The 19,978-nt window shown below is 38.4% G+C and overlaps 2 long non-coding RNA genes across 3 annotated transcripts; both read left to right on the top strand.

Moving 5' to 3' along the window:
- Positions 1-676: 676 nt before the first annotated feature.
- On the top strand, positions 677-6,316 carry LOC129125662 (uncharacterized). Of its 2 annotated transcripts, none has more exons than XR_008534984.2 (5): positions 677-761; positions 1,757-1,873; positions 2,067-2,394; positions 2,974-3,058; positions 6,087-6,316. It is a non-coding gene; the product is annotated as an uncharacterized LOC129125662 (long non-coding RNA). The 2 variants fall into 2 exon arrangements; XR_013185554.1 differs by having other exon boundaries at positions 2,974-3,160.
- Positions 6,317-6,550: 234 nt separating this feature from the next.
- On the top strand, positions 6,551-17,564 carry LOC129125248 (uncharacterized). The gene is made up of 3 exons (XR_008534950.2): positions 6,551-6,737; positions 10,858-11,498; positions 17,019-17,564. It is a non-coding gene; the product is annotated as an uncharacterized LOC129125248 (long non-coding RNA).
- Positions 17,565-19,978: the final 2,414 nt, after the last annotated feature.

Here is a 19,978-nt window from a genome sequence, read left to right as displayed (position 1 = left end):
TGTGGAATTTAGGTTCATTCCTCATGCTGGGTTCTCATATTGGCCAAGGGAGCACTCAGGAGCACATGTGGGACTAATGCTCGCCCTTTGCAGCAGCTGTGGCCCTTTTCCTCCAGTCCTCCCTTTCTCTGCCACCACTATCTATTGCCTACCTCCCTTCAAAAATTTCCTGTATTTATCACTCTATATTTCTTGTGACTGCATTCATAAACAGCTGCAAAAATGTAGTTGATGTTTTAGTCTCAGAGTTGACAGGTTTGTGGGCATTTCCATTTCCCTCTGCTGAAGAGATGTGAGGAGGTAGCTGAGAAAATTTTATTTTCTGCTTTCACATGTTATATGCTTAAGGTCAGTGGGTTTGGCATTCCTAGAGAATAGAACTGTTACAAATAAACCTCCTAGAGACAGGGGAGAGATGTTCTTTATGAAGTTGAGATTGAATTAATGAAGGCCTTTGAAGATTAAGATGAAGGCCCTGAGTACAAAGAACCAGCAACAAAAAAAGCTTCATTTCCTCTGGCTATGTGTTGGAAGGTTCATCCAAGTCACTGGGAGGTGCCTCAAAGTTTTGTACTGATAACAATCCTATTTGCATGAACCCTACATGTTTCTAATCCAAAAAGAATTCTAGCCCTGTTCTAGTAGTTATAGATGCTTTCTAGGAAACCAGGCTAAAAATACTAGGAGATAATATTACATCACTGCAAGATAAAGTCTCCAATCAAAACAAGTTATATCAAAGCTGATTTTCATCTGCCTTGGTAAGTATTTGAAGTTAATTCTATATCACTGAGATGTTCTTGCTGACTTAGCTGTGGAGGGACAAGAGTCACTGCCAGCCCAGGAAGAGAAACATACACATACGTACCTGTAGAACAGGTTAGTGGTCTCTACCAAGACCTTTGTACATTATCTACTTCCAGCTGTGCAGATGGAGAGTTAGCTGTGGCATTGAAGTCCTACGTGTGGTACGCTCTGTTTGCAAGGAGTCAGGACTTGCTGACTGAATAAATGCAATGCAACCCTTAAAAAGTGTTTTAATGGGTTGGGCTACATTAAAATGAGAGGGCACTTAATGTGCATAGCTCACTGAAGCCTAGGAACACTGAGGACTGGAAAGAGGCTCTGAAACAACTCATACTCAACTGAAACTAATGTCTCAAGTATTTCATCACTGAGTGATTAACAGTTTCATGAATATATAAAGTTCCATGAATATAAAAGAATAAATTCATCTGACAATAACAGGATTTACTATTAGAGCTTTATGAAAACTTCTCTTTGCTTGTCAGTACTATAGCAAAACCTTTCTCATGATGACATGTATAATCACAACAGAGAATATTTCCCAAGAAAGTGGTTTCTTTCATTGCTGTTCCATTCTGTATTTGTTCCATCCAATAACCTGACTCTATCCAATAATAAATTGTTTCATTTTTGTGGAAACCCTGTGAACAAATTTAATCTTAACTTTATTACTGGACTTTAGTAAGCATCAAAGAAAAGCCTTTTCTTTCTTAGTGATACTCTGAACTGTACCATTTGGTCACAGTAGAAGGATCCAGAAAATAGGATCCAGTCACAGCAACACCTTACCAGCAGCCATATCTGTGTTTTCTGATGAGCTCACAGCAGGCTGCTTCACTGAAGACTATTCACTGAGGGCTTCAGCTAATTAGCTTTAGAGAATTCTTAGCTTGAACAAATACTATGTACCCTTGAACTGGTACTACTGAAAGCTCATCCAAACACCCAGGTATCTTCCCCATCCCATGCTGGGACAAGTCTGACAGCCTGCAGTTCCTTCTGGGCTCCTCCTGATCTCAAAAGCCATCTTGGGAAAAAAGGAAACAGCTTCTGCTATCTACTCTAGGTAATTAGTTTATGGCACATACTTTATAACCATCTGGAAATTCACCATCTTCTTCATTGTTGCTGATGATAAATAGTGTGTCACTCAGCTGAATATTTTAATTTTCTTCCTGATTCTGCAGTACTCTAGAATTTCACTAATATACAAGTGTTTAGTATCTTCCTTTTTAATTTTCTTTTTTTTTTTTCCCCAGTGCACAGGCAAGCAATAATCACAGATTCTTGGATCCAGATGAAAGGAACCTCTTCCTTTAATTTCCTCCACTGCAGCTGTCCTGAAGTCATCAGCCATACCTAGTGATGAGCTCTTGCTGTGGGAGCACTATCAGCTTTGTGCAAACCTCATGGAAGTTTCTGCTAAACATTGCAGAGATCACACCTACTGTTCCTTAAAGTTTGACAGCCTCTCCCTTTCTGCTCCACTTCATCTTTGCTTAGCCTTTTGCAGAAAACTCATGAGACTCATAGGGTTTGTGAAACTAGGGGAGAGTCCACCAGGGCTGCTGACAGATGCACTTTGAGGTACAGATACCAGTATATTAAAAGAAAGCATTCACATCCTGCACAGTGGTGTTCCACCAAAGCAGGGAAACAGCCCAGTGGCTGTGGATAAATCAAAATAGAAACTCATTTTGCAAATACCACGGAAGGTCATGTGTTCTTGGACTGAGCTGAAAGAGAGAGTTTTTTCCCCATTGAATAGTGGCTGAGTGTAGTATTAGTTTCTCTGTTAAACTGGAAACAGACTGTGCTGTCTGGATGAAAAATGTTGGCAGAAAGCAGGAGGAAGATTTTCTCAGCAGTGAGTTGCAGGCCGTGCACCTGTACTGGGTGGACTGAAGAGGTTCAGGGTACCGTGTGACATTTCTGTGTGCCTGCAGTTCAGGAGTGAGTTTTGTTTCTTGGCCCTCATGCCATTCCAGCAAAAAGATAGTGTTATGATGGCACATTCATATTTCAGAGCATTAGCTTGAAAGTAGTATAATCTAAATGTGTATTGGGGGCCTGAGTGCTGTATATGCTGTGGCATGTTACTCTACACTTCATGGCAGGCTGCCACTAGAAAACAATAACCACAATTTGATTTTTTTTTTAATGTAGGCAAGAAGTTGTGAATATGCAGCAAATATTCTCTAAGCAAACTGAAGATATGCAAGTAAAAATAAAAAGTCCAGTGGTTCAAAATGTAAGTGCAAGGAAAAATGTGACAAATCAGACATTGTTTGTAAAACCTTGGTAGAAATATTTTTCCTGGAGAACCCATTCTCTGTTCCCAGGAGAAGAGCAGGTAAGATACCGGAGACCAATGGACTCCTAAAAATAATTTTAATTTTTAAAAGTTTGAATGCCTATCGTGCTCCACAGACCATGTCAAAAGAAAGGCAGCAGGCTTCCTTGTGGATCAGACACACTTCTAGCTGTAAAATGGGGGAGAGCTGCACAGCCTCCTCAAAAACTGTCTTTTCATACCCACTCAGGGGTTTTAAATCCATAAAAGCAGAAGGGCTAATAATGAAATTAATGAGGCTTAGGATTCATACTGTTTATGATGCAAAAACGCCCAAAGCACAGTCAGTGATGGGAAACTGAAATGAGTTCACCATACGGCCAAATTACACATTTTTCATAGGGAGAGTGATGTAATTAAACTCACTCACATGCAGGACATTATTCACAGGCTAGAGGTCTACATGTTCTACCATCAACAGAAATTCCCACATTTGGCTTGTGCTATGAGTAGACAATTCCTGCTAAGGTTAATTTTTACTGCCAGAAGACTATGATGTGTATTTTTGAGACTCTAAACTTTCAGAAAATGTGATTTTCCAGAAATGTGGTAAAAGGGAATTATTTGGTGCAAAAGAAGAAGGAATCAGCTTGCCATTTCTAGATATTCTGCAAAGCTTAACATCACAAGAATCTACTCTCAGACTGTATTTCTTTATGTGTATTTCTACATGTGTACCTCATGTATGAACAGACACATGTATGTACATATATACAGGTATATAGACATGTATAAATGTATGCAAGCAATACGTGCAAATTTGTTAAGTGTGTGTGCTTAAAGTAAGGCTGGGAGTTGGTTCGTCAGCCACAGCAAAGTTGTACAAATTGTGTTATGTAAACTAGTGGTTAAAGCATTCACTACCTGAATCATATTTTGCACAGCTACTACTCAAAAAGACACCACTGTTTTGGCTTCTTTTCTTGTTCGGGGGCTGAATCAGATTTCTACTTGACATAGCATTACACTTCCATTTTTGGGATTTTTTTGACAGTGATACAGCATGAGCAATTTATCTGCTGGAGGAGAACATGCAGCTGTGTAGACCCTATTTGGAAAGTTTTTTGGGCTAAGCTGGAGTAAAGAAGGGCACTCATCCATACACTGCCCAAATGTCTTATAATTATAAACAATATTTTAAGGATGCTGAAAGTCTAAATGAAGGATTTGTAGGAAGCTGACAGTGTAAGAAGCAAGTGTTTCACCCATGTATTTATTAGAATCACAGATCTAAGCCAACCTCCTGCTCAAAGCAGAACTAAGTCTGAAGTCAGACTGTGTTGTTCAGGGACATGACCAGTCATGACTTGGAAATTTCCAAGAGTGGAAATTCTCTCCACAAGCCTATTCCTATTGTTTCTTCACAGCACTCAAAGATTTTTTTAAATTTTTTTTTAAGCCACAATTTCTCTTGCTGCAGCCTGTAATTGTCATGTCTCCTTCTTTCCCTAAGCACCTCTGAGGAGTCTTTTTTCTTTCTTTTGGCTAACTTCCCACTAGCAATTAAGGACAACCAGATCTCCCCTTAGACTTCTCCATATTTAACAAGTCCAGGTCTCCGAATTTCTTCCTTTATGCATTTATGTGAGTCACTTAATCTTAGTGGATCTGTGTTATTTGCAGTTTATCTATTTCTCTCTTGTACTGGCAAGTCCAGAACATAACACAATTTTCACTAGAGTTGAATCACTGAAATTTCATTAACCACCCAGGTGATATAAGGGCAGAATTAAGTGCTGTGTAAGTCAAATATTGGGTTGAAGGTGTAACAGGTGTTAGCAGTTTCCAGTAGCAAGTCAGCGTAAGTTTCTGAGAATCTAGTTCAGTAAAAAGTCTGAGATCACATAAGAGGTCAACATCCAAATAATATAAAAGCAAAAATTTTATAACAGAAACTCCTCTTTCTCTGTTGGTGGTTTGTGCTAAGCTATTTTTGTTCCTTGCAAGATGACTGTTTCATACCTTGGTGATTTCAAACAAAGTACTATTTAAAATTGAAATGTCAGCTTGACTGGAAAAAAATGATCCAGAAATCACTAAAAGGAAAAGCCTGTGACAGATTATTTTTTTCCCAGCCTTGCCTAGAATGTTGATTCTCTTTTTAAATTCTGTATAACTTGGTATACAGAATGGTATATGCAAAAGGCACACAGGGGCATGTAGACAATTTCAAGAGAGGAACTCAAACTTTATGCAGCAGCATCTATATTTTAGTGTAACTCCCTACACAATTACTAGGATATGGACAATTTCATGTTGTCAACTCCCCTGGTGTTCTTCTCATCTTTTAGTTGTTGGCATAATATCCACTACTATGATGTGGAAATACAGCAGTGTACTCACCTTTGATAAGCACACTGCCAGTGTACTTAAAACACAGTTACTAAGTGAAGCAAAGATTTACCTTTTCAACTAGTAATGCTTGTCTCAAATACAGCCAGATAGTTGATACAATCTTTACAAAAATAGCTGTCCTCCCATAACTTCAAAAGGATAAGTCAACCATTAAATAATAAATTCTAAAAATGTTATTCTGACACCTACTCAGCATTCCACTCTTACCTGAATCTGACTAATGCTGGTGCTGATTTTGGTTTGACTGTTATGTATGATATTGGTGCCACTAAGACACACATGCACATTTGCACGATCTGCAATGTTGCTTTGGAATATTTCACATTGTGATATCAACAGAAAAATCATCTCCTCGTGTCTGAAATTGTATTTGTGAGGTTCTGTGCCTGAGGCCAGATTGTCTGGGTAATAACCAACATAGTTAATGAGGGCAAGGACTCTCCTCTCCTTTATTCAGGAGCACAGTGCAATCTCCTTGCTCTCTGGAGAGAGTAAGTCAACCAAAGGGAGAAAGATAAGGGATAGGACTGCAACATATCTTTAAGGTTTCTTTTTTCTTGCTTTGTTCCAGGAGATTATTGTCACAGGAAATGGAGCAGTCTCTGCAGTCAGAAAGATATGGACACACCATTATGACTGGCTTGATATGGGGAGAACTCCTGATACACAGAGGCTAGTGGTGGCCTGACCTTTCTAAGCTCCTCATTTTTGTAGTAGTCTTAAATGGAAGGGCATGTCAGTCTGTGATACTGCCCCCTCTGTGTCACAATAAAAAATGAAGTAAACAGGAGAAAGAAATAATCTTTAGTGTGTCTGTAATATATTTTGAAAGGTCCTATAAGGTTATGAGCATTATCTGGAAAGCCAGATGTGCCCTTCACTCCTCCCTGCTCTCGATAAGTCCCTTACTCAAATGGAGGACAGGTTGGACGTCGTTTACTGACGTTTTGAACTTTATCTGCTGGTCCTTATCTCTTCTGCCACGAAAAATACGTACATGAGAACCTTAATTTCTGCACGTTAGCAGCAAAAAGACCTAAAAGAAGAAACATGTCTTTCATTCAGCTGTTCTCTGACCTGAATGCTAATGAATGATTACAGGCCAGAACATCAGAGAAGAAGATCAGCGTAGAGCACACACCCCTTTCTTCAACAGAATTAAAGCCCTGGTTGGTGCTGCATTTTTGTCAGTGTACATGGTGCAGGATGAATCCTGTGTCAGGTAATGCCACACATCCAGTACCAGATTGCTGCTGTTATTGCTGCTGAAGTAGCAGCAACCTGAGTAAGGAGTGAGGTTGTATCACAGTCAACACTTCACACAGACAGGATCAGCCTCAGAAGCACTCAGGACCAACAAAGCAGGTTAAAGAAGGTGAGGGGGTAAACAGTACACAAGGAATAGAAGACTCATGAACCGAGCTCTCCTTGCAGGGTCACGTCCCTGCTGGAAACACTCCCTTCAACCTACAGTTTGTGATCATATGGTAAATACAGGTAGGGGCTTGTTATGTCCAAAGGGCATCTGGAGCTCACAGTGAACAACAGCTCACATCCATCAGTTCAGCAGGCATGCTGCCCTGGCCCTTCCCTCACAGCCATGGCTGTTAACAAGCTCATGTGCTCATTGCTGGTGGGGAGCTTCCAATTGTTTGTGGAGCTCAGCTTTGGTATAAGAGCAAAAAGGAGCAGTCATGTTTGTGACACCCTCTCACTTATACAGATATGTCTGACTTTCTTATCAGATGAATAATAAAATTAATAAGTGTTTTTTCTCTTAATAATGAATGCAAGTAAGATAAACATATGGTCATGTTTTTACCTAATGTTAATTTTTAAGTATTTAGGATTTGCTTTCTTGGCACAGCAAGAGCAATACAATTTGATGCTCTTACAGACATTAAATAATCTAGCTCCATGGTAAAATAGAGCTGTTGTTCAGAACACATACACTGGGATCAGTGGCACTTGCAGCTGAACAGGAAATGCCTAATTTTTAGTGCCTAACATGAGGCATAACATTATATTAAGGACTGTAATAATTCATCACAGTCAGTGCATGACAGAACTTTCAATGTTATGCTTTGAGCAAGGAAAGCCACAGTTTCCAAATCTTTTAGTGTTCCACAGCTATCTTAGGTACCAGAAACAGAGCATTTTATGGAATATTGTTGGGAGAAGATATTTTCTCCAACGGCCCCTAGCCATTGATGAAGCCACTAGCCCAACAGAAAAGCATTACCATTATTTGAAATAACACTCTACATAGCACCATATAGACTACAAAATACTCAACCCTGCATTGAAAAAAAAAGCCTCCTTATGCTGACAAATCTACAGTCAAAGGAGCCACATGAGATAAGTTCAGTACTTCACTAGTGAGAGAAATGGTGGTGTATAGAGCATTGTGGACAACTGCAATATTTTGGGAAAAGATTTGACATTACAAAGCTTGAAAAGAAAATATGGTATTTAGTGGAAGTGAATCTTTTATGCTAATAGATATTGTATTTCTTTTGGAGACAGACAAATATTTAGACTATCCATTATTTGGAGGGAGGATATCCTCTTAACCATATGCCCTAGTATTTATAAACAAAAATATTAAGAAAATGTAGTTTCTGTGGGAAATGCTGGTGTTCCAATGTCAATATCAAATTGACATTGCCCTTTATTGTTAAAAGGGCAGTCAGACACAGAGGTTTGGTTGCAGCTTATTGTAAACGTTTTGTTGCATGCAGCTTTTCTTACTAATGCCACCATCATTAAAATCTGATTTAGTCTTACTTCTTTTAAAATGTGTATTTTTAAAATCTAATGAACTTTACCAATGTGAAAGTCATTATTTTACCCTGTAATGTTTGTGGCCAGGTCTTTGTTACAATATCAAAATTTCTTCTGGCAGTTAAGAAATCTTGTGAGCAATTTAAAGGCACAGTGAAAGGGATGGGACCCATCATGTTAATGGAATTCAGGTTTAATAATTAAATCCCAGTAACTAGAGGGGAAGGTATACTTTACAAACACTCCTTCAAGGCCTATGGTTCTGTAATTGCCGTGCAGTTTAAACCCATTACAAATTCTCTGAAGTTGGCCACTCGACATTTTTACTCTACATTGCATAACAGCTTACAAGCTGTGCTGTGGACTACAATGAACTCCCTCGTGGCAGAGGTAGCACTGAACATACTGGTGTTCAGTGAGGCTTCTACATGCTTCTCAGGCCACTGCAACAAGTTACTCCTGCCTTATGCCAAAACCTTTGCTTTGGCAGGCTTCACTTAATGGCAAATTGCCTGGGTAGAGACAGCTGTGAGATGGTATTTCTTTACATTTCAAGTCAAGTAGCACTTATCTGTGCACAAAGGGCAGTGCTGGTAGTACTGAAGAGAGGAAAAAGAAATAAGAAGCCATTTGTAATTCTAGGAGCTTTTTCTATTACCAAAAATTTATTCTATGTGAAAGAGTTCATAGCTCTAAGCATAGGATGTGCTGTATTAGATAACTGTACATTATCCATTCTGCTGGTTCAATAGCACTGAGCACTGGGTTATGTATCATGTGGTTTATTCCTTCTTTCAGTCAAGGTCAGGTCAGTTAGTTTGACAAGCATTTGAATGATATTTAATTGAAGCCAATTCAACAACAATCAATTTCCTCATACCTTTTACCATTACCAAAAGTATTCAATTTGCTAAAAAAGGCTCTTGGTTGGTAAAAAAGCTGATATTTGTTAATTTCATTTCTGCCCTGAGGAGATTCCTTCTGTAAAAACTCCAGCTCAGTAGTTTCGACCATGTGCCTCATGGAATGTTGTGTAATTGCAGAGGATCATCAATACCTGTAGCTGCATTATTGTAGCTCATATGATAGGTAGTTTTCAGTTGCAGACTCTGTTGTAGAGGACTAGAGCTTATGAAAAGGATGGTTAAAATTCACATGTTATGTATAATATATAAATGGAGATGTGCCCTTCTTCACTCTACGTGAGAGTTCAGTGCAAAGTAACAAAACTCCACCCTTGCTTGGGTGCAAGCTCAAAAGTGTTCTAAATTTGCAAGATTTTGATATCAGTGGGAGAATGTAGTTAAAAAATTAGTGTTTTTGAAAATGCCAAGAGAATGTAAAATTATGTTGGTATTTAAAATACTGAATTTAATAATTCTGTTAGAAGGAATGACGTACTTTGAACATCACAATGTTATGTTTACATGCATTCACTTGTGTTCACATGCTGCATCAAGTGTGGACCATAGAGATATATAGCATATTTAACATCTTAATATAGAAATTTTACTTTTTTTTTTTAAACAACATGGCTCACTTGTTCCTTCTGATGAGTTATTTCTGTGCTACTGCACATCTGTGATAATGCAGTCTTCTGGGGCTAGTCTCTACAACTTTATCATACTGAGGCCAAAAGGCCTATCCTGCCCTAACACACAAATATTTTATTTATAGGCCAGTAGGACAGGAGCCTTCCCATTCTTTATCTTTTATAACACTCCACATAATGTGGTATCAGATAGGGTAGAACTTGAAGTTAATTTCAGCTCCATGGATAACCTTTGGCATGAGCACTTAAATATAAAGACAGAGCAGAAACAAACAGTGGGATGCTGCAAGAGGGGAGCAAACTCTCCTGCCAACATCTCTGAAGCAGCTGCCTCTCTTGAGGCAGAAAAGGTTAGCACTCATTAAGTTGGTTACTGCTATTTCCTTAGGGAGCCTGCAGTACAAATGACTTGAAACATGCAAGGTGTCACACATCCTTAAAAAATTCCAGGGTGTCTTTACAGTCAGGCAAACAAAAGGTATCAGGGTCATAATTTCCACATTTCTACTTGGCTTTTAGTAATTTCACATAAGGAATAAGTGTAGCTGAGCCAAATAACCAGAAATTCATTTTCATTTTGCACTGTGCTATCCTAACCTCCTGGTTATGCTACCAAAATGTACAGGCTCATTTCCACCCTTGTGTAGCACTGAGAGCTGCAGACAGACAGTACTGGAGGGACAGCACTTTGACCTGTAGTGGTCCTGCCCCTGCCTCACAGAGAAAACCCAGGATTGTCCCTAAACTGGGCCTCTGCTAAGAAAAGAAGATCCCTTAATACCTGCTCTAATACTTGCTGAAGAAAAAGTCCTATTGGCTTAATTTGATTTTTGACTTGGGTCTTCCTGCAGGCAGCCCATAGTAAAAGCCTTGAGACGGTTTAGTTGTTTTTACCAGCTGAACCACTCTGATGTTTCTTGTGTAGTACCATTATATGTACCTGTGTAAAAAGGGGGGATCTGAAACTCCTCGATATAGCACTTTATATTTGCTTTCTCTGTTCCAGAGGCAACAGCTGAATCTTGGGGAAGTGAAGACCTCACACTTATTGCGCTTTCCTGTACTAGAAATGGGCTTAAATCCTAGAAATGGAAAAGAAACCAAACCAACCAAACCAAAATGCCAGAAGCAAGTACAAATTTAATTAAGAACTGACATGTTAATTTTTGCTATGTTTCAACATGAAATAGAATAGGTTTTGGTTGAGATGAGGCATCTGTGCTGAATCATGCCCTTGCCTGCTTAGATGTAAGGGGAAAAAAAAATATGCCTTTTGACCTTGCTTTTTTTGAAGATGGTATTAATATTGCCTGAATCAATGTTCTCTCTCCATGAATAGTTATTTCACACACTTTACAGAGATCCAGCATTTATATTTCTAGAAGCTTTAACAGCCTATCTCCAAACTTTGGAAATGACAGATAAAAGGAAATCTTTTAAGGTTGCTTACTGTTTTGCAGGACTCAATTCTTTTATGGCGCGAATTTTTTTAATTTATCAAAAACATAGTTGACATTGCAACAGAAAAAAAAAGCTGACTGAAAAAAGCAGATAAAGGACTCAGAGGACATCCCTGAAGAAAAACCACCAGGCAATGAGCATGTACAGGAAGAAAGGAAATTTTCTTTAATATATCTGCCACTAATGGTATGCACTTCATATAATAAAACTTCCTGGAAAGTGAGAGAACCACACCATTTAATGTTGTTGTGGGAACTAACAATTTACACTGAAAAATGTGTGTTCCTCATTCTTCACAGTTTAAAATTTTCTCTTTTAAATAGTTTAATCTTTAAAATAATGAACAAACAAGTCTGGCTTGCCAAGCTGTTATATAACACTGCATTATTTTAATTTGCAATTTTTCTGCCTTTACAGTATCAAAGGTGCCATCTACTTTTGCTTGTATTTGTTCTTCAGTCATTTGTTATCAAACACTACAAAGTAGCAATTTCTTTTCAGAGTACATAATAGAAAATGTGAGAAAAATAAAAGGGTAAAATCTCCATGAGAAGAGACTAAGAGAGGGTGTTTTGCACAGCAAAGACCCTTCTGTTTCTGAATCTAAAATCTCATCAAAGGCAGTAAAAATGTCACCCTAAAAGCTCTTTAAGGCGTTCAGTGACAGATCAGAGCAGTGCACCAACAAATCCATGACCTGCACCCTGGCAGGAACAGACAGCAATGAGGCAGACACAGAAAGTGAGTTGACTGGACTGAGACCACATACCTACAGGAATACAGAGAGGACCTGTATGTTTTTCTGTCACACACTTCAAACTAAGTCCTACAGTAACTCCTGTTTGTGTGGTGTGAAGAATTGCAGTGTGCAGTCCAAAAATAATGGAGTCAAATATTTTCACAGGTATAGCTGTGAGGTGTGAACAGCTCAGCAAGGCTAAGGCTTACAAGCCTGGACAGCAGTCTTGCTGGGCATTCAAGGTTAGCACAGGAGCAGCATCCTTAAAATGGACAAACCCTGCAGAAAACCTGATGCTCTGGTGTCCCAGGCAGTCACAGCTACACGTGAGGTCAAAGCAGCCCAGAGAGCAGCATTCCTTAAATACAAGGCAAAGCTCAATGCAATGATAAACTGGGCTCACTGCCTCAGAAGTTCAGCAGTGTAGCACATACATCATAAACCACCACAGCTCCATAATCATGCATAACAAGGTGCAGTGTTTGATTTCTAACAGATTAGCAGCTCCTACTGCTTGTTCTCCACTTGCTGTAGGAGTCTCATCTGATCTCACTTGCTTTTGCAATAGCAATAACAGAGTGAGAGTCTGACCTCCAGGGATCTGTGTTGATAAAACAGGATTATGATCTTCATGAATCTTGGTTAAAAGCTGAGGACTACTACTTCAGATATAAACAGTGTGTAGAGATGAACTGTTCAAAAGCAACATTTATTTTGGTAATTGATTTCAGTAACAAAAGAAGAGAAGAAGATTATGTGACACGGATGCCAAGGTGTCCACAAGCAGAACATTTCTCTCAGGTGTTACCAGCCAAAACTACATGGGTACTTCATCCTAGAAAGACCAATATAAATAATTTGTACATGAAACCACAGCTAATATTGAAGAATTTAACTGTTATTTGCCAGCTCACTGCTAGTGGTTAGCAGCTAGACTTTCACCTCTTGGATGGGGTTTCCAATAGGGTCCCCAGCCCCCTGCTTAGTGCAGATGTTCTGTCAGGCTGAGCAGGCAGGACAGGAGTCACTCCTTTTTCTATGCCATGCTACCAGCAGTATCCTTTCTGAGATATTTTAGCTAAATTATAGAAAAAACTGAGGCCAGGTTCAGAAGCATCAAACCCACCAGAAAGCTGTGGGAGTTCAGGAGCTGGGTGTTTAGATAAAATTTTGTGCTTTTGGGATGAAAGAGAATTCAGAGATTCTCCATAACTCTCAACATGTCTAAACTCATCAGCCTCTTGACCTGCACGCTCCTGTCAGCTCTCTTCACTGACTGCTGCAAGGGCAAACAGGGCACATTCTGCTGACCCCCTGAAACACATCAGGAGGGCCAGAGATTTAGTTTCCCTCGGGGTCTTCTCCTGTGTAATTTGACTTCAGTAACACAGATAAAGTGAGGTGTTATATCCAGAAAAGCAGAAGCTAGCAATTTGGGTATTCTCCCAGTTCAGGACCTGAAAGTCAGTAATCAGTGATCACAAAGTGAGCCTTTAGCATGAAGAATTGCTTTTGAAAATTTGTCTCACTCTTGTTTTTCTCCCTTTGTGACTCATTCTCTGTCCTGCCTTCTTTTCTTAATATTAAAAAAAAGAGTAACCCGCAAATTACCATTAAAAAGTCTGAAGTTATCCTAAAGGCCATTCTTTTTATAGTTTCACACTGTTGCCATACATTGTAGCAGATAAATTTTAACAAGCATTCACTTATCAGCATGCTCCAAAGTAAGTAAACAAAAAGTGTCCTGTCTTGATGTAAATTTATTTATTTGCTGACTGAAATCAAAACAAGACAGAGATGAGTTTCTCTGATGCTCTCAGCCCAGAAAGACAGTGGAAATTTGAACAGAGACTTCTGTGTCTGATCAGCACAGGGGGTCAGATTAAGGCAGAAAGTAGCTATTCTTAAAGTATATATTAATAATATAAGCCACAAAAAAGATGGCCTTTTCTATCAGGATTGTAAAAATCCATGGGAAAGAACTAATTTTTTCCTTTGATCCTCATCAAATGCCATTAGTGGTCGCTGCACTTAACAGAAGTAGGTTTCCTCTCTGTAAAAGGAGAAGCTGTGTGGGAAGCAGTGAAAAACCCTGAGGTGCTTCTTTCTGAGTGCTTTCACAAGTAGCTCAGTCGGGTTCACAAATGTCTCTTTAAACTCCTTCAGCTTTGAAAAATCAGCAGGAGAATCTTAATACTAGAAAACAAAGTATTTAGAGCTACTGAACCAAAATTTTTTGAATAAGGGATTGTAAGCACATGACCACATGGAATTTTAAATTGCATTAGAAATGTTTTATGTAACTGTCCTTCTTGTCACATTTTCAGACCTCCAGTATTGTTTCAGAGAAATAGTCCTGCACATTGAGTAATAGTACATCACAGGACCCTGTTCCCATAGATCAGAAATTTCTTAGTTTAATCTTCACCTAAACAAATATTCCCTTAAAAAATAGAATAACATTCTTAGTGTCATGTGCTGAGCCTTTTGAATCACTTGGAAGAGTAAACAGAGCGCCCCCCCCCCCCCCCCCCCCCAGCTTGTTCCTGCTTCCTTTGACTCCTGCTTCCTTTCCCATGTGCTTTATTTCTCTGACTGTTTGACCCATGCCTGGGTCTTACAGGTTCCATTGTCCTGTCTTGGCTCCAGCAGCTAATGAGCCACCAAAATGAGCTCTGCCACTGGGAAACCAGAGCTGAAACTTCTCTACTTTTTGGGAAATATTTCCATGTGGGTGTCAGAGGCACTGGATCCTATCCACAGAACAGCATAGTCTTCTCTTGTCTTGATCTTTTTGCCTCTTCTTTTATTCCCTACACTTTTTTTTTTTGAGCTATTGGATTCTTTGCTAGCTGTACTGCTTGCTACAGATTATGCATGTCCTAAGATTTAGATTTTTAACGGAAGTATTCTGAGGAAAGAAATGTTTATTTCAGTCAAGATAAGAGCTAGACTTAAAGAAAAATATTCCTTTTTATTCTCATCCCTGCAATGCCTAAATCCAGATTTTGTTCCTGAAAAAAGTTTTTCAAGATGAAGTGAGTTAAAAATATGATAGCTCAGAAAATATTTTGCAGTTTGATTGCTGCTTAAAAAATGTGTAAAATATGTATGTGACAAGACAACAATGCCACACTTGGAGGAATTTTTCTACTTTGAAGTTACATATGGCTGATCTCTGTTTGAATGTCACTGATGACACAGCAGAATATCAGCGACACTTCTCTTTTCCCTTCCAACTCATTTAGCAAAAAATGATTCTACTCAGTGCTCCCTACCCTATTGTGAAGACATTTTCACCATTACATACATCTGCCAAAGACTTATGGTGAATCTTAAATGGTAGAACATCAAATGAATATTAAATATTGAATAGTGTGTATTTAACAACAGTACAAGAATGATGCAGGAAGTCTTGTTGGTAATAGCTGATCTTATCAATATGGTAAACAGGGATGACACATGCACCTTGATACACATTCTAAAACAGGTCTTCAGAAGTTAGAAGCACTTGTGTGATATTTTATGTTTTGTACATATATGGGCCATGATACCAACTACATCCCCCAACAAGGCTGTTTTGTGAGAACACACTGGTTTTAGCTCTGAGCCTTTTAACTGGGGCAGAAAAACTACTGATTGGATCCAAGTAGTAGCCATATTTTTGCAGTTTTTCTTGTGATTTTTCCAAATTCTTTTGATTTGTGAACTCCTACATATTTATTATAGAGGTGTGGATTAATAAAGGCATGTTCCTCCCAGAAGCACTTGCCTACCTGCCACAGCATATAGGAATTTTATTTTCTTTCCTTTTAAAAGCCTCCTATGATGTAATCCACAGATCTCAAGGATATCCAGACAGTATGATGAAAAACCCTATTCTAAGATATAATCTCTGGGGTATTGTACTCCTGAAGTATATGCATTTCACAAAGCAGGGAATCATTATTTCAAGCCAAATAGAAACTAACACCTAGAATGGGGATGACCAAAAAAGCAAGAATGGCCATAAAAGTCCACCAAGTTGATCAAAAACTAAGAGGTTACAGTCATATATATATAGACAATGAATATCCAGCTCTGCTGAATTGCAGCGTTCACAACAAAAGTTGAATTTATCTAACCAAATAATATCAGATATCTAGGCTTCACAGAAACCTAGGGAAATTTGTGTTTGATCAGGAAGTCTCTGTTTGAAAATGGAACTGTGCTTCTTGCTCTTTATGTGTGGGATGGTGATTGACATTTACAGGATAACTGGATTCGCCAAGAGACACCACTTTAACAATGGATGGTTAATATGTGACTGGGAAATCTTCTTAATAGCCACTTCCTGAAACTCCCTGAGTTGGTGTCTGTCTAAGCAAATTCCATGGCAAAAGAAAGTCCTGCACAAAATTTTGTACCTGCATTTGGATTTGACCTTGTCAGCAGAAGAGCAAAGAAGAAACAGTTTCTTTGAAAATTGCAGTTGGCTAGAAGCATCACCTACAGACATGATTACCTGCTCATCTCTTGCTGTCATGTCAGCTGAATAACTGGTGCAACTAAGACCAGGATATGAAAAGAAGGGTTCAGTTGTGCAACAATGGCCATCTGCTAAGAATTTCATAGGTGGATATTGGACAAAGAAGGAAAGGACCACATCATGTGCTTCTTTTAAGCCCTCAGTGAATTAGAAACAGTGTTTGTCCCTCTCAGCAAACGGCTTCTAGTGGTCAGTGAGGAGCAAGTGAGGAGCAATTTAAGACATACTTGATGATGCCATAATTCTTGTTTAATCTTATGCAGGTACATGTTTAGAGGCTGAGACTAATAGAAATATTTAACTGAGCACACAGTAATGTTTCTGAAATGGAATGTCAACATGAAATTACTTTGGCACACTTCTAGGTAACCATCCATGTCTACACACACCTGTTATTAACCATTGCATGCTCTTAAAAGATGTTGATCTTGATTCACAGCACTGCAAAGAAGTGGATGCACTAAGTGGAATAAATGCCAGCAGTTCATCAGCCATCACTGAGTAATATGGTGCTGAGTGAGCATCAGCAGCAAAGACAGAAGCAGACATGAAGGCCTCTGCATTATGGAGAGGAAGCAAAAGCCCCCTCTGATAGCATCAGTTAGGTAGACAAGTCACTTCCTGAGTGGAAGCTGAAATCAGATATAATTCTAACAATGTCCATCAGGAAATCACAAAAAATGTGTGGGATTCATTGGTTTCTAAAAAAAATTGGATGTTTCTCTAAATCTCAAAAGGTAATGTACATGGTGTTTGTTTTCAGCAAGTTCAACAAGGAGTATGACAAAGATCTTGTTGCCTCCAAACTTAATCATGTTCCTTTATAAATTGCTACCTGATGAGCCACTTAAATAACTGTGTCCCGAATTATTTCCTCTGCTGTCTCTCCACCAACAATATCTAATCTGACTTTGTTTCCTATGATTCTTATCCAGTGCTGCATTGAATGTCAACATGCAGTCCAAAAATCAAAGTGAACAAAAAAAGCCCCAGATTTTGCTTAAAGTTTTTATTAATTGTAATAATATCCATGGTTTTGAACATAAATCTGGCTATGATAGCTCCCCTTCTGAGACATTTAATTCTTTCTCTACCGCAACATCAACTTTTTGTCCGTTAGCTATGGCTCTTCCTTATTAGCCAGATTTTCTACCCTTTTTGCCCCTCACACTTAGACTATCAAGTAATTCTTTCTGTTTATTCACTCTTCTGCCTTGTTATCTACTTACATGTCAACAAGGGAATATTGTGCTACTAAAGAAATCATTTGGAGATCTTGAATGAATGTCCATATCACTTCAAGTATCTCAAAGTTTCCACTGTATTCAGATTGATCACCACCTTCCAAGATCAGGTAGAAAGTGTAAGGAGACAATATCTGGTGCTTTTAGTATCACTAGTTTTCATATAATTCTAATTTGTCTAATATCTAAATGAATTTTTGTCCATTTCATGCTGTTATTTACTGTTCTATCAGTACATTTTTAGTTTATTCATTATAGCTGCCCCCTATACTGCTCTGCCGTGAAATTATGGACATAATGGTAGCTATGGTCCCATTCCCAGATATTATTTCTATTTACTTAATCATTGATAAGTGAAAAGTAAATGTGGGAGGGGAGACACTTAGGAGGCTTACTTATCACAATGACTCACTGTAAATCAGTACAATTAGTACTAGCTACGTGGAAGCACAGCTTTCCACCATGTATCATTTGTGGGCAAGGGCATACTATGCTAAGGATCATATTAGCAACCTGCACACCAACTTGGGAGATGCATTTAATTCTCACTGTGAGGAGAAGGGTGCAGGAGTGCCTGCCTCAGGAAGAAGATGATGTTGAAGTGAAAAGGAGACTGAATTCATGTGGCTAACTTAACCTGTTAGTCTCTTTAAACAACCACTGTAAGCTATGGAGCATTTCCTTAATGCCTTCTCTCCTCCCTCCATTACTGTCAGTAGCTGCTATTGACAGTTTTGCTTTTGACAGACGTGTTTTCAATTAATTTCCAAAACAAAAGATAGATCTTTTTTGAAACCTCAAGTATGGAAACTCTCTTGAGGTGTTCACCTGAATTTCTATTTTCTAATACCAGTCTTCCTCTGGTCCATACTTTCTCACAGAAACATTTGTTCTTCCTGATAAATTTTTATTTCTTCTAATGTAAATTTCTTGTGTTTATGTGTTGTCATAAAATCTAGTGTTTCATCACATTTCACTGATAGCATATGCAGCAGTCCCAGAGTTCAGTGATCCATAAGTGACCATAGGTGTAATGACCCCAAATGCCTGCACATCAATGGGCTCAAACACACAAAGACTGGATTTGCATCCTAATGGGTGTTAGGAAAAATACTTTGTAAGCCATAATGAAGCTATATTGTTGTGTAACCACTGTTAATGTGCTTTAGTAATTAGTTTTGAAACTGTATTTCAGCATTTCAGAATCAATTACCCAAAAGAATTCAAAACTTTTAGAAAGGTGCAACCCACATCTAATGTCTGAATTTAAGGTCTCCAAAGAATAGGTGAAGCCCTTGCCAGTCCCTTCTAACAGATCTTTGCGTAAGGTGCTGCTTTTTAGGTTTTGGAGAAACTGATATATATCTGTTTTTACATGCAAGCACACTTTTTGATATAAATCTGAGGTTATAATTTTCATTAGATCATTTCATTTTTATTTTAAATTTGGAACTTGGAAGGCATTAAAAAGTTGGGCTTTATTCTGGATTTTTTACTATTTTTTATTAATTCTGAATGTCTGTTCTGAAACTCTACCTTCTGAAAGCCTGTCCACATGCTAATTTTCCTGAAATTAAATATTTTTGCAAGGCTTCAGTTGTGGCAGTAGGAATACCAATCACATAGACATATATGTTTTTATGTATCTGTGTTTCTCCTTTGCTCTCAGTGGAGCTGCTTTTGTATCTAAAATTACACGTGTGTAGTAGGAGGAGAGTAAGCATCAGTGAATGATGGACACATCTTACTTCAAAAGTAAAAGTCTGAGCTGTAAAGAGTTTTTTATATGTGGTCTTCTGTGCATCTACTGAATGTCTGACAAGCAGAAATGGAAACTTCCTAGAGAAAGAGTCTTCTGCTTCATGGAAAATAGAATTCTAAAGAGTTAAGTTCTGGATGTGTTAAATTTAATGCTGCTTAACTGCAATAATTAATTCCAATTTAAAAAGTGCCTCAGGTCTATCCCCTCATTTTTTACTCAAAGGTGCCTTGTGAGACCCACTAAAATAAATTTAAGCAAACTGGCTTTAGATTTGTTCTATCCTATACTCAACAGTGAAATTTGTTTCTACATAAAATTTGTTGAGACCTTTAAAAGTTTGCTGTTAACTAATTGTAATTTTGAAACAAAATTTGTCATAAAATTTATCAGATT

Source organism: Agelaius phoeniceus, chromosome 1 (assembly GCF_051311805.1).
Source record: "Agelaius phoeniceus isolate bAgePho1 chromosome 1, bAgePho1.hap1, whole genome shotgun sequence".
Taxonomy (NCBI): Eukaryota; Metazoa; Chordata; class Aves; order Passeriformes; family Icteridae; genus Agelaius; species Agelaius phoeniceus.
Note: the sequence above shows the minus strand (reverse complement) of the source record. Positions and strands in the feature narration are given on the sequence as shown.